Raw genomic sequence first — 12631 nt, 5'->3', positions numbered from 1 at the left:
GATATTTTTGGATGCAACAGAATAAATAATGCAAGATTCGGCGACCCCAAATTTTTCAAACCTAAAAATTGCATTAGACTGTTGAACTGAACTGATTGACTGTGAGAATTACGAATTCAATTCAAATCACAAATCTACTTGAATCTGAATTATTGAACAAATTTGAAAATGTAATTAATTTCTCCATGAAACTGAACTACTATAGTATCATGTGATGTCATTGGAATGAATCAAATGAAATGAATACGTTTGTTAATTTTGTTTTTCGGACTTGTTGACATTTAGAATTTTTATTTAGAGGTTTATATACATCCGAATCTGCGAACATCAAATTTTTGTCCAAAAATTGATTTGTTACGAAACCAAACATGCATGTCTAGTGATTCTTTGAACAATTGTAAAATGCAGACAGAGAGAAACAATTGAATAGGTTCAAAAGGAATGATTTCTCTGTTGCTGAACCTCTCAATTCTGCTTAGGTAAAATTTGCTTGAAATAGAACAAGTATGCAATTTTTTATCTTTTGGAAAGTTATTTTACTATTTCAATGTTATGGGTTGGATTCCACATAAATATAAAAATATTTGAAGGGTAACCATGCAAAAGTGTGTATATTCATTAACCGTTTTGCTTCCAGAGTCATTTTTATATTTTTTGCACACGATTAAATAATCATTTTAGGCCTAAAGATTACACAAAACCCCAAAACAATATATATATTCTGAAAGCAGAAACCCTAGAGAATAAAATAGTGTTAGATATTAACACAAAGGTCTACAAAATGTATAATTTCACAGTAAAGTGAATTTTAGGGAAAGAAATGCAATAAATTACCCACATTTTTGGTAAAATATAAAAGATGAGGTTGCACCGAGTAAATAGATACCCAATATGTCAAACCTTAAATTTGTGTGCCCATGAAATGGTAACAAACTTTAGTACCCTATTTGTTTGTGACACTTCAAAAGCCCCTACAGGTAGTCAGTTTAGTGTTACGGAGGAAATCTTATGCTAGAATTATTGCTCTTTTTTCAGCGTGTGACACAATATGTAACATGTATATCGCAATCAACGTTTTCACGCGTAGGCACCCCCCAAGTTTGTTTGTGCATATATGTGGGGGTTTTGGGCCTCAGAGCAGTGATGTGCAAACGGCACAAAGTTGTAGTGACAAATCAGATTTCAGGTTGTAGTACTTATACCAGTAAACCAGTTGTGAGGGCCCGTTATCTTACCTTTACCTGATACCTTATTGCTCCTGCCGTATATTGAATACACCTCAACTTCCTTCCTTTGTAGCATTAGGTACAGTCCACTTGCAAGCTCCATAATGTTCAATAAAGAGTTCCTGTTTGCACCTAAGCTAGTGTCAATTAGTTCTTGAGCGCAATTCCTAGGTATAATACCTTGTTCCTGTGTTCCAGCGGCAAGACAGCAGTTTTTTTTTCTGGAACTTTTTTTCTGGAAGCCATTAATGGCAGCCCTGACACTTCTTAATAACAGGTTTGCTTATACATTCTGACTTTAAATGAAGGTTAACTATGTGTATGGTGCTGATGGAATTGATCAGATTACTAATTCACTTAGGTCCCATGTCTCCCAGATTCCATCCTAGTAAACACTGAGGGAGCACATGCTTCCTATGCAATAAAGAAACTAGTTCTGAACTATATATATGCCACTGGTAAGTATACACCTTGATGGATGGATATTGTCTTCTTCATGTACTGTATGCTTGTCAGCAACAAACTGCCTTTGTGCTTTTACCCTACCTAAAATCTCTCTGGTACAAATTCCACCCTTAAATTGTTCAGCTTCAATTGTTAACTGTTCAAATCCAATTAAAATGACTGGTGTCCATTCTCTGATCTCACTACATGCCAAGAATCCACCCTAAAGTTGAGCGCAACTTTGGAACTATAAACATAAGTGGACTCAGTGCATTCTGCAAGGTAAACTATTGTGATCCTAGGGTTAAATTATGCATTAGCAATGCCCCTACTGACAGTTTCATTTATTAGGTGTTTGGGGAAATGGATGGTATGTTTAGAGAGGCATACAATTACAGGCAGGTGGATGCAGACCACACAAAGATGTTTATTGAGGACTCCAAATACAGTCACACTCTTCAGGTTAAATCATCTATATAGCACTGTGCTAAAATCTAAGAGATTGGCTTTTCAGAAAATGTTAGTTAGGCATCAGCTATTGTAACTGGCTTTAAATCTGGTCATATAGACATTACAACAGATGGAAATTAATGCCATGGAAATTAATGACCATACCCATAAAAGCAAATAAAAGCACGATGGTCCTATGTCCACTTTAAGCTTCATGACTTGTGTATGTCAGAGCCTTTTTAGTCAGGCTGATTCTATTTGCTTGCATTCAATAGGCATACCAACTTCCAGGTCCTTTAGACTGTAGATTTTGATGTCCAAGGTTTGCTATTACTACTCTTCCATACAAACGAACTGTGTGTTCACACTATACTTTACAGAATGATATGGTATTTCCAAGAGAATTAAATAAGACATATTGTTTGAGCATCACGTTGGCTAATTAGGCTTAATGGGGGTACAAAAAACCCCATCATGTTTTTATAAAATGGCCTGACCAATGGGTGTGTAAGAAAGGCCCAATGTATGCTAATAGAAGAAGACCATTGTGTGAACATACACTTACTGCAAGACATGTACTAGCAAACATACATGTAGGTGCACATGCATGCTTGGCACCAGTTGACCTATTTAAGCTGGAATGTGACATGGACAGATTGCTGAGTGGTTATCAGCTAGTTCCTGATTTACCTGTGACCTGACCTTCTACATTTTGACTTCCCGTGGACAACCAGGCCAGCCTTTGACCTGTCTTTGGATTCCTGTCTATCTGTTGTTATTTCAGCCTGTGTTTTGGATTCCATATTCTGCTCTCTAACTTGGTACCTCACTGCCTGGCTGTGAACTTAACTCGGCTTGTATACCAACTCTGCCTTGGGACCTCTGACCTCTGTATTGTGCCTTGGCTTTTCTCCTGTCCACTAATCGGGTGCTATGATATTCCTTCCTCTAGTTCTTATTTGGTGGTCCACACATCATCTGTGTCTCACATTCAACAGCTGGTCTTACCTGCAGAATCAGATGATATTCCTGCCTCTGATTCTCATTTGGTGGCCCTCAGTCATCTGTGTCTCGCATCCAACAGCTGGCCTTACCTGCAAAGTCAGATGATATTCCTGCCTCTGATTCTTATTTGGTGGCCCTCAGTCATCTGTGTCTTGCATCCAACAGCTGGCCTTGCCTGCAATATCAGACGTTGCGCCACTCTGTGTCCTCTCATCTCCTGTTGCGACTACCAGGGTATTGGACAAAGAGATGCAAGAAAAGCCCCTTCTTCAGCTTGATCTCCACCAGGTACTTGACAAGGGTGTATTGGATTATCAACAATTTTGTTTGAGATATTGGAAAGTGCTTCCATGCTTAGATTTTTTTATGATTGCCCTATGGCTTTTAGCGATGTCTCTGCTATTTGGTATAGGAATAATGCGCATTGTATATATAGAAGACGCAAATTACTTATTTTGTGACTCCATCTGGCATGACCTGATTTGATCTCCATTTAAAAGAGGCATGCGATTACTTGGATATAGTATATCTAATTTACCTTGTCTTGCACAACATTACAAGCAATCACAATGGACTCAAATCACAGTAATTCTGTACACCACTTTGTCAGCACTTTGAAGGCTGATTAGAACAGGAGATTTTGCTAAGGTAGCAATGACAAGGGAGCCAACACTTTGGAAAGTAAAATGAGCACTTTTTAGCTAATCTGTAGGAGGTAATGTGCAGAAATAGGTCTCCCATTGCTCTGTGATTTTAGATATATCCCTGTCCCCTCCTTTATAGAAGAGGCGTTGGGGAGTGGAAAACTCTAAGAAACCTATCATTCCTGCCTATATTTTGCTTTCCACTGACAGCTATTCTGCTATTAATGTGTCACATCAGTAGAAATACCCAGCTTGCAGATGGTGGTTTTACAGACAGACCAGAATATAGCGATGACTTGACATCACATTCTGGTCTTGGAGCTGTAACTAAACAATCACTTGTGCTTGTTCAGAAAGCGATACTCTCCTTCAAGACCTAATTCTCCCATGTGGCTAAAGGTTCTTATACATAAACTCTGGAGATTTCATCTTTTGGGAGACAGAAGGACAAATTAACATTAGAAGAAAACAACAGACCTGCGCAAGGTTATTAGGAAACAAGAATACAAGCACTTATGTATTAAAGTGTTACTAAACTCAGGACCCTGCATTCACTATATCTGGTCTCCCACAGTACACAGAAATAAATACCTTTTATCAGCAGTTAGAGCAGTCTTGTGGCTTCTATCAGTGTCCGGCAGAGCACTGGTTAAAGCTTGTAGGAGGAATTTGCATTATCCTCTGATTATCCTGTGAGGCTGCATGACCCCTGACCCTTTGTCTGGACAGCATTGATTGGCCCTGTGCTGATCACATGCACTCTCCCACCAAAAAAAAAAAACTATAGCAATACACAACAAACTGAGCATGTGCAGCTTGCCCCAAAGGCTCTGTTCTATCAGCAGATGGACTGGGGACAGTAGAAGAATGGGAGGATCAGAGAAGACAGAATCAAACATCCTTTTTTCACAATGTTGAGGATTAACCCCTTAGGTTTCATAGTGAGTATAACAAGCATGCTTTACAGACTGATTTTACTGTTGTGGGGTTAGTAACACTTTCACTTTTTCCAGACAAGAATACTATCTGGTGGAAGTGATAACTAGTTTTACTTGGTGAAACTTCATCTCCATGTGAGATGATGAAATTGAAGGATGTGTATTTTTGTAAGCGTATTAACTACATTGCTCCAAGAGTTTATTTAGTACAATTATATCTGAGATGTGATTAAAGCTTCTGAATATTTTGGGTGAAATGATACTTAGTCACATTTTGGATATGTATAAGCCACCAAAACTATTTGTTTTCTGCATCTACCTACCACCAGGACACTTCTTCCCCCTCTGCCTACCATACACAGATGAGTCATCATAGCAAAATATATCCAGGTGTGCTTTCTGACTTTTTTTCTACACACATTACAAATAAACAAACACACACACACACGTATAGAGAGAGAGAGAGAGAGAGAGAGAGAGAGAGAGAGAGAGAGAGAGAGAGAGAGAGAGAGAGAGAGAGAGAGAGAGAGAGAGAGAGAGAGAGAGAGAGAGAGAGAGACACTATATTGCAAAAAGTATTGGGACACCCTTCCAAATCATTGGATTCAGGTGTTTCAATCACCTCCATGGCCACAGGTGGATAAAATCACCACCTAGGCATGCAGACTGCTTCTACAAATATTGGTGAAAGAATGGGTCGCTCTCAGGAGCTCAGTGAATTCAAGTGTGGTACCGTGATAGGTTGCCACCTGTGCAATAAGTCCATCTGTGAAATTTCCTTGTTACTAAATATTCCACGGTCAACTGTTAATGGTATTATAACAAAGTGGAAGCAACTGGGAACAACAGCAACTCAGCCATGAAGTGGTAGGCCACATGAAATGACAGAGCGTGGTCAGCACATGCTAAAGCACACAGTGTGCAGAAGTCGCCAACTGTCTGCAGAGTCAATAGATAAAGACCTCCAAACTTCATGTGGCCTTCAGATTAGCACAACAACAGAGCGTAGAGAACTTCATGGAATGGGTTTCCATGGCCGAGCAGCTGCATCCAAGCCTTACATAACCAAGTGCAATGCAAAGCGTTAGATACAGTGGTGTAAAGCATGCTGCCACTGGACTCTGGAGTGATGATTCACGCTTCTTTATCTGGCAATCGGATGGACGTGTCTGGGATTGGTGGTTGCCAGGAGAACAATACTTGCCTGACTGCATTGTGCCAAGTGTAACGTTTGGTGGAGGGGGGATTATGGTGTGGGGTTGTTTTTCAGGGGTTGGGCTTTGCCCCTTAGTTCCAGTGAAAGGAACTCTTAAGGCGTCAGCATACCAAAACATTTTGGACAATTTCATGCTCCTAACTTGGTGGGAACAGTTTGGGGATGGCCTCTTCCGGTTCCAACATGACTGCACACCAGTGCACAAAGCAAGGTCCATAAAGACATGGATGAGCCAGTTTGGGGTGGAGAAACTTGACTGGCCTGCACAGAGTCCTGACCTCAACCTGACAGAACACCTTTGGGATGAATTAGAGCGGAGACTGCGAACCAGACCTTCTCGTCAGACATCAGTGCCTGACCTCACAAATGCCCTTCTGGAAGAATGCTCAAACATTCCCATAGACACCCTCCTAAACCTTGTGGACAGCCTTCCCAGAAGAGTTGAAGCTGTTATAGCTGCAAAGGGCAGCCAACTCAATATTGAACCCTACGGACTAAGACTGGGATGCCAATAAAGTTCATGTGCATGTAAAGGCAGGCTTCCCAATACTTTTGGCAATATAGTATATATATATATATATATATATTTTTTTCCCCCACACAGTCACCAGTCAGTGTCCCTGATCACCATCACACCATTTATTTGTTGACACTACACTGCACTGGTAACAATATATTTTTTAAACTTTTTTAATTTCTTCATTTTCAAAAAAACTGTGACAAAAAATTACAATGTCAAAAAACTCGCTATGCCTCTTACTAAATACAGCAGACTGTCTACTTTCCAAAAAGGGGTAATTTGGGGGATATCTGCACTGTCCTGACATTTTTGGGCCTCAAGAAATGAGATAGGCCGTCAGTACCTCAGGACTGATTGATTTTCAGATATATCCCATAGTTTTTGGACTCTATAACTTTACTACAGACTAAATAATATACACTAATTTGGGTTGTTTTCACCAAAGAAATGTAGCAGCATACATCTGGCCTAAATGTATGAATAACAATTATTTATTTGCAAAATTTTAGAACAGAAATTAAAAAAAACTTTTTTTTTCAACATTTTCGGTCTTTGTTCATTTATTTAAATACCACCAAAAGCAAGCTTCAGCAATATATAAAATTTTTTGTCTTGGGTTTAATACAGTTTTAATTTAACGGCTTCCCCCTCTGCCTTATAGCAGAAGTACTGCTACGGGGTGGCAGGGCTGTGCAAAATTGCATATACAGTTGCAAGAAAAAGTATGTGAACCCCTTGGGATTACGTGGAGTTTTGCATGAATTGGGCATAAAATGTGCTCTGAACGTCATCTAAGTCACAACAATAGAAGAACACAGTCTGCTGAACATAATACAACACAAACATTAGATGTTGCCATGGTTTAATTGCACATAACATGTAAACATTCACAGTGCAGGAAGGAAAAAGTATGTGAGGCCCTAGCTTAATGACTTCTCTCAGAGCTAATTGGAGCCAGGAGTGAGCCAACCTTGACTCCAATCAGTGTGATGATATTGGATATGTTGCTGACAGCTGTCCTGCCCTTAAAAAACACACACCTGTTTTGGGTTTACTGGTTTCAAGAAGCACTGTCTGATGTGAACCATGCCTCGCTGAAAAGAGCTCTCAGAAGACCTACGATCAAGAATTGTTGACTTGCATGAAGCTGGAAAGGGTTACAAAAGTATCTCCAAAAGCCTTGATGTTCATGTGTCCACGATAAGACAGACTGTCTACAAATGGAGAAAGTTTAGCACTGTTGCTACTCTCCCTAGGCTTGGTCGTCCTGTAAAAATGACTGCAAGAGCACAGCGCAGAATGCTGCATGAGGTAAAGAAGAATCCCAGAGTGTCAGCTAAAGACCTACAGAAATCTCTGGCACATGCTAACATTTTTGTTGACACATCTACAATAAGGAAAACATTAAACAAGAATGGAGTACATGGGAGGACACCTTGGGGGAAACCATTGCTGTCCAAAAAGAATATTGCATCACATTTGAAGTTTGCAAAAGAGCACCTGGATGTTCCACAGCACTACTGGCAAAATATACTGTGGACAGATGAAACCAAGATTGAGTTGTTTGGGAAGAACACACAACACTATGTGTGGAGAAAAAAGTCACAGCACACCAACATCAAAACCTCATCCCCACTGTAAAACATGGTGGAGGGAGCATCATGGTTTGGGGCTGCTTTGCTGCCTCAGGGCCGGGACAGATTGTTGTCATTGATGGGAAAATGAATTCCAGAGTTTATCAAGACATTTTGCAGGAAAACGTACGACCATCTGTCCACCAACTGAAGCTCCGCAGAGGATGGGTGATGCAACAGGACAGTGACCCAAAGCATACAAGTAATTCAACAAAACAATGGCTGAAACAGCACAGAATACGCCTTCTGGAGTGGCCCAGTCAGAGTCCTGACCTCAACCCGATTGAAATGCTGTGGCATGACCTTAAGAGAGCGATTCACACCAGACATCCCAAGAATATTGCTACACTGAAACAGTTTTGTGAAGAGGAGTGGTCCAAAATGACTCCAGATTGCTGTGCAGGTCTGATCTGCAACTACAGGAAACGTTTGGTTGAAGTTATTGCTGCCAAAGGAGGGTCAACCAGTTATTAAGTCCAAAGGTTCACATACTTTTTCCTCCCTGCACTGTGAATGTTTACATGTTATGTGCAATTAAACCATGGCAACATCTAATGTTTGTGTAGTATTATGTTCAGCAGACTGTGTTCTTCTATTGTTGTGACTTAGATTACGTTCAGAGCACATTTTATGCCCAATTCATGCAAAACTCCACGTAATCCCAAGGGGTTCACATACTTTTTCTTGCAACTGTATATACATGATTTGCATTTCCGGGTAGGGGACGCATGCAACACCCTACCTGCACCACCATTGGCGGCTGCAGATGTCAATCATCAGGTCCCAGCCAGAGATTCTCTGCTGGCACCCGGCAATCGCTGAGTAACACTGACAGGGGAGAGACCTCTGTGTAAACAAGCCAGGTCTCTCTGCTGCCCCCAAGAACATGCTGCTGTGTATTTCTCTGCACAGTAGAGAATACACAGCAGCATGTTTCTCTAGTAAAACAGCACACAGTTAACCCTTTGATCTCCCCAGATGTTAACCCCTTCCTGCCCAGTGTCATTAGTACAGCGTCAGGGCTTTTTATTAGCAATGGTCACTGTATTAGTGTCATTGGGATGTCAGTGGTAGTTAGTCAGTTCTCTCCCAGAGTCAGAATGCCCACTATAAGTCACTGATTGCCACCATTACTAGTATAAAAAATAAATAAATAAAAATTCTAGTATATTTACCCCTATTTGTAGATGCTATAACCTTCACATAAACCAATCAATTTACACGTATTGGGATTTATTGTAGCAAAGACATGCAGCAGAATACATTTTGGCCTAAATTTGTGACGAAATTAGATTTTTTAAAAAAAAATTTTACTGGATGTGTTTTTAAGCAAAAAGTAAAAAATGTTTTTTTTTTTCAAAATTGTCGGTCTTTTTTTGCTTATAGCGAAAAAATAAAAACCGCACAGGTGATCAAACACCACCAAAAGAAAGCTCTATTTGTGGGAAAAAAGGACATACATTTATTTTATGTACAGAGTTGCATGACCGCACAATTGTCAGTTAAAGTAGCGCAGCGCCGTATCACAAAAAATGGCCTGGTCGGGAAGGGGAGTAAATCCTCTGGAGGACAAGTGGTTAAAGCTCTTATATTTGTATTTATCAAAAATTCTACCACATCACTAAATGCAGACTGGCTGTTTACTGTTGGCCAGGTGAGTATCCACGCTTTTGTTAGGCTTTCTCTAGTCGCTGTATATTATCCAGGGCCTCACAAACATCTCATCATAAACTTGATCACATATGGCTCATACAATACTTGGAGACTTGTGAATGGAAAGTTTTTTCACATCGTGGTAAGAGCTGGCCTTGCCCATGGACTCATTAGTACTTGTTATTTCTGCCACTCTTATGCTACATTATTGTCAAGTAATGGCTTAAAAGGACATAGCAGTGGCCGTGTGTTAGTGTTCTCCTGATAGAGAGATCCCCAAGTGTTGCCAAAGGCAATATCAACAGGAAAGCGCGGAATAAGAAAAAGAAGAATGGATGCCATTGCCTTGTCAGGTAAGGATTCTTCACCTATGGTACCATTGTCAGTATGAGCTTTACTGCCAGTACTCCTGACTCAGCTATAATCACAGATATTTGCACCTCCAGTGGATTCTGGATGCGGGAATTTGAGTATTAGAAGTAGGGCCGTGGATAAGGGGGTACCACTGGTCTTCCTGTATGGGGCCCAGGCCAGCGGGGGGTCAATGCAACACGTGCACGGGGGGGGGGGGGGAAATTACTGTAACAGATCCCCAGTATGGCTCTCTCTGCAGCAGCTGAAAGCTGACTTTTTCTCCTCTCTCTCACACTGGCTTTTGGCTGCTGCAGAGAGAGCAATACCGATCACCTTCCCTGTACATCATACATTTCCCTTTACTGCCCAGGGCCCCTATGTACCCTTCTTACCCCCGCAGTGATGTCAGATTACCTCCTCTCCTTCCCACCGGCAACTGAAAGCACACAATAAGATCCTTCAGGATGGAGAGTGGGAGAAGGGTGCAGTAAATAGGTCACATTTACCAGCCTCTTCCTTTCCTGAATGAAAACAATGAGTGATTGGTACTGATCGCTCACTGTGTTCATTCATAACTGAAGCCTAGTAAACTGTGTTTATTTGAGGGGGCCCTATCAGGTTGGCTGTATAGGGCCCTGTGGTTTCTAACAGCAGCCCTGATTATAAGCCTTGTTATGGGACCAGGGACCTACCGGTTTAATATAATGGAAGATTCCTGTAGCCCAGGTTCACGAATACTGTGCATTTCACACACCACATTGCAATCACATCGCATTCATGTGATCTGGTACAGATCTCAATGATAAATTAATGACACCCCAAAACAGATCTCAAAACGTAATGCAATTGCCAGAAAGCACATGCAATGCAATTCAGGTGTAGATTTAAAAAAAAAACCTTTTTGGTGCGGATGCGATGCGATTTGTATGGCTCAAATCCCACAGCACAGACATTTGCATGTAATTCACACAGGATTCCTGTGCGAATTACACGCGGTGTCCTGCACCTCATGGTGTGAACCCCGGCTTACAGCTATTTTGTTTTTCCCATTTTAAAAATGGAAAACTGTATATACTGCTAAAAGCTCAGTTTACAGAAGCCATAGAAATGTATTTCTGTTTGCAAATGTGTTTACCATAAGAAATAGGAAGTCATATTACTGTATATCCTGACCTACTGATGTCCAGCGATCTGCTACTGCTGTGTTTGTACGAAAAGTCCATAAGAACCCTTAACTGGCCTCCTGCACATGGACGTAATCATTTATTGATGTTTATACTCAGGATTTTGTTGACAGGGAGATCCAGATTAAAAAGTTCTGTGTTTATAAGGCTCCATTCACATCTGAGAGTAGCGTTTTTCAGCGTTTTTAGCACAATACTTCGTGCAGATTTTACAGCGATTTTACAGCTTTTTTTGCGCATTTTATACAGCATTTTTAGCTGTTTTTGAGCTTTGACCTTTTTTTATTAGCCAATAGAGAAAAATATCATCTATTGCATCATTTGTTGCTAGGTTTTCTGCTTTTTTAATTTTTCCATCAGCTTATAGTTTTTTGTGTTTTTTAATTATTATTATTATTATTATTAATAACAATAATAATTATTATTATTATTATTTATTTATTTTTAAGGTTAGGGGTTAATTAATATTTAGTTATCATTATTTTTTTATTTACAGTATATGTGTATTTATTTGATTTACTTTACATTTATTTATTCATATATTATTAGTTTTTTTTTTACATTGTTCATTTGAGCAGAAAATTGCGCAAAACGCTCAGGTGTGAATGCAGCCTCAGTGCATACGTGTATACATGTGTAACATTTTTTTCCATCCTCATCTAGTTGCCAGTTTTGCAATATAAGCACGTATGCATGTAAATTGCTGCACTCAAACGTGAATTTTTCTATTTTTATTTTACGGCTGTGTATTCATTCGCTGTATTATTGGTCTTTACCCAGCTGTGTGCATTGTTCCATATATAACAATGAACCCATGTTCAGATCAGGAAAAAACTTGGCTTTTTTACTCCAATGTACAAGAGGCCTTAAAGTGATATTAACCCCTTCATGCCAACCGTACGGAAATATGTGAAATTTGCATTCCTGTCTTTGTGCTGGGAGTGGGCGTATGGCGCGCTCCCATCACAGAGGCCAGGGTCTCACTGAAAGCCCTGAGTCCTGTTCTAACGATCAGGACCTGGAACTCCTGATTCCAGGTTACTAGATAATTGTGATAGCCTCTGATTGGCTATCACAGTGATCAGTCACTGTGAAGCCCGCCCTCGTGTTTTCTCTCTCTGAATGGAGGAGAGAGTAAGGCTGGCCATACATTATACAATTATCTGCAGATTTTCTGCCCAATTTCCTTTAGATTTACCTTCAACTATGTAGTGCAAGGGCCTGCCTAATTGGATACAACTGAAAGTGTTGTTTAGGTTTGTCCTCCTATTATATGGTTTTTGGTAAATATAAACCAAAAATCTGCAGATAATTGTATAATGTATGGCCAGCCATACACTGTATCTCTCTCTGTCCTTTCAGA

The sequence above is a fragment of the Staurois parvus genome, unplaced genomic scaffold (assembly GCF_062004578.1).
Source record: "Staurois parvus isolate SC_StPar_1 unplaced genomic scaffold, SC_StPar_1.0 ptg001188l, whole genome shotgun sequence".
Taxonomy (NCBI): Eukaryota; Metazoa; Chordata; class Amphibia; order Anura; family Ranidae; genus Staurois; species Staurois parvus.
The sequence above is the reverse complement of the archived record's forward strand: the minus strand, read 5'-3'. Positions refer to the sequence as shown.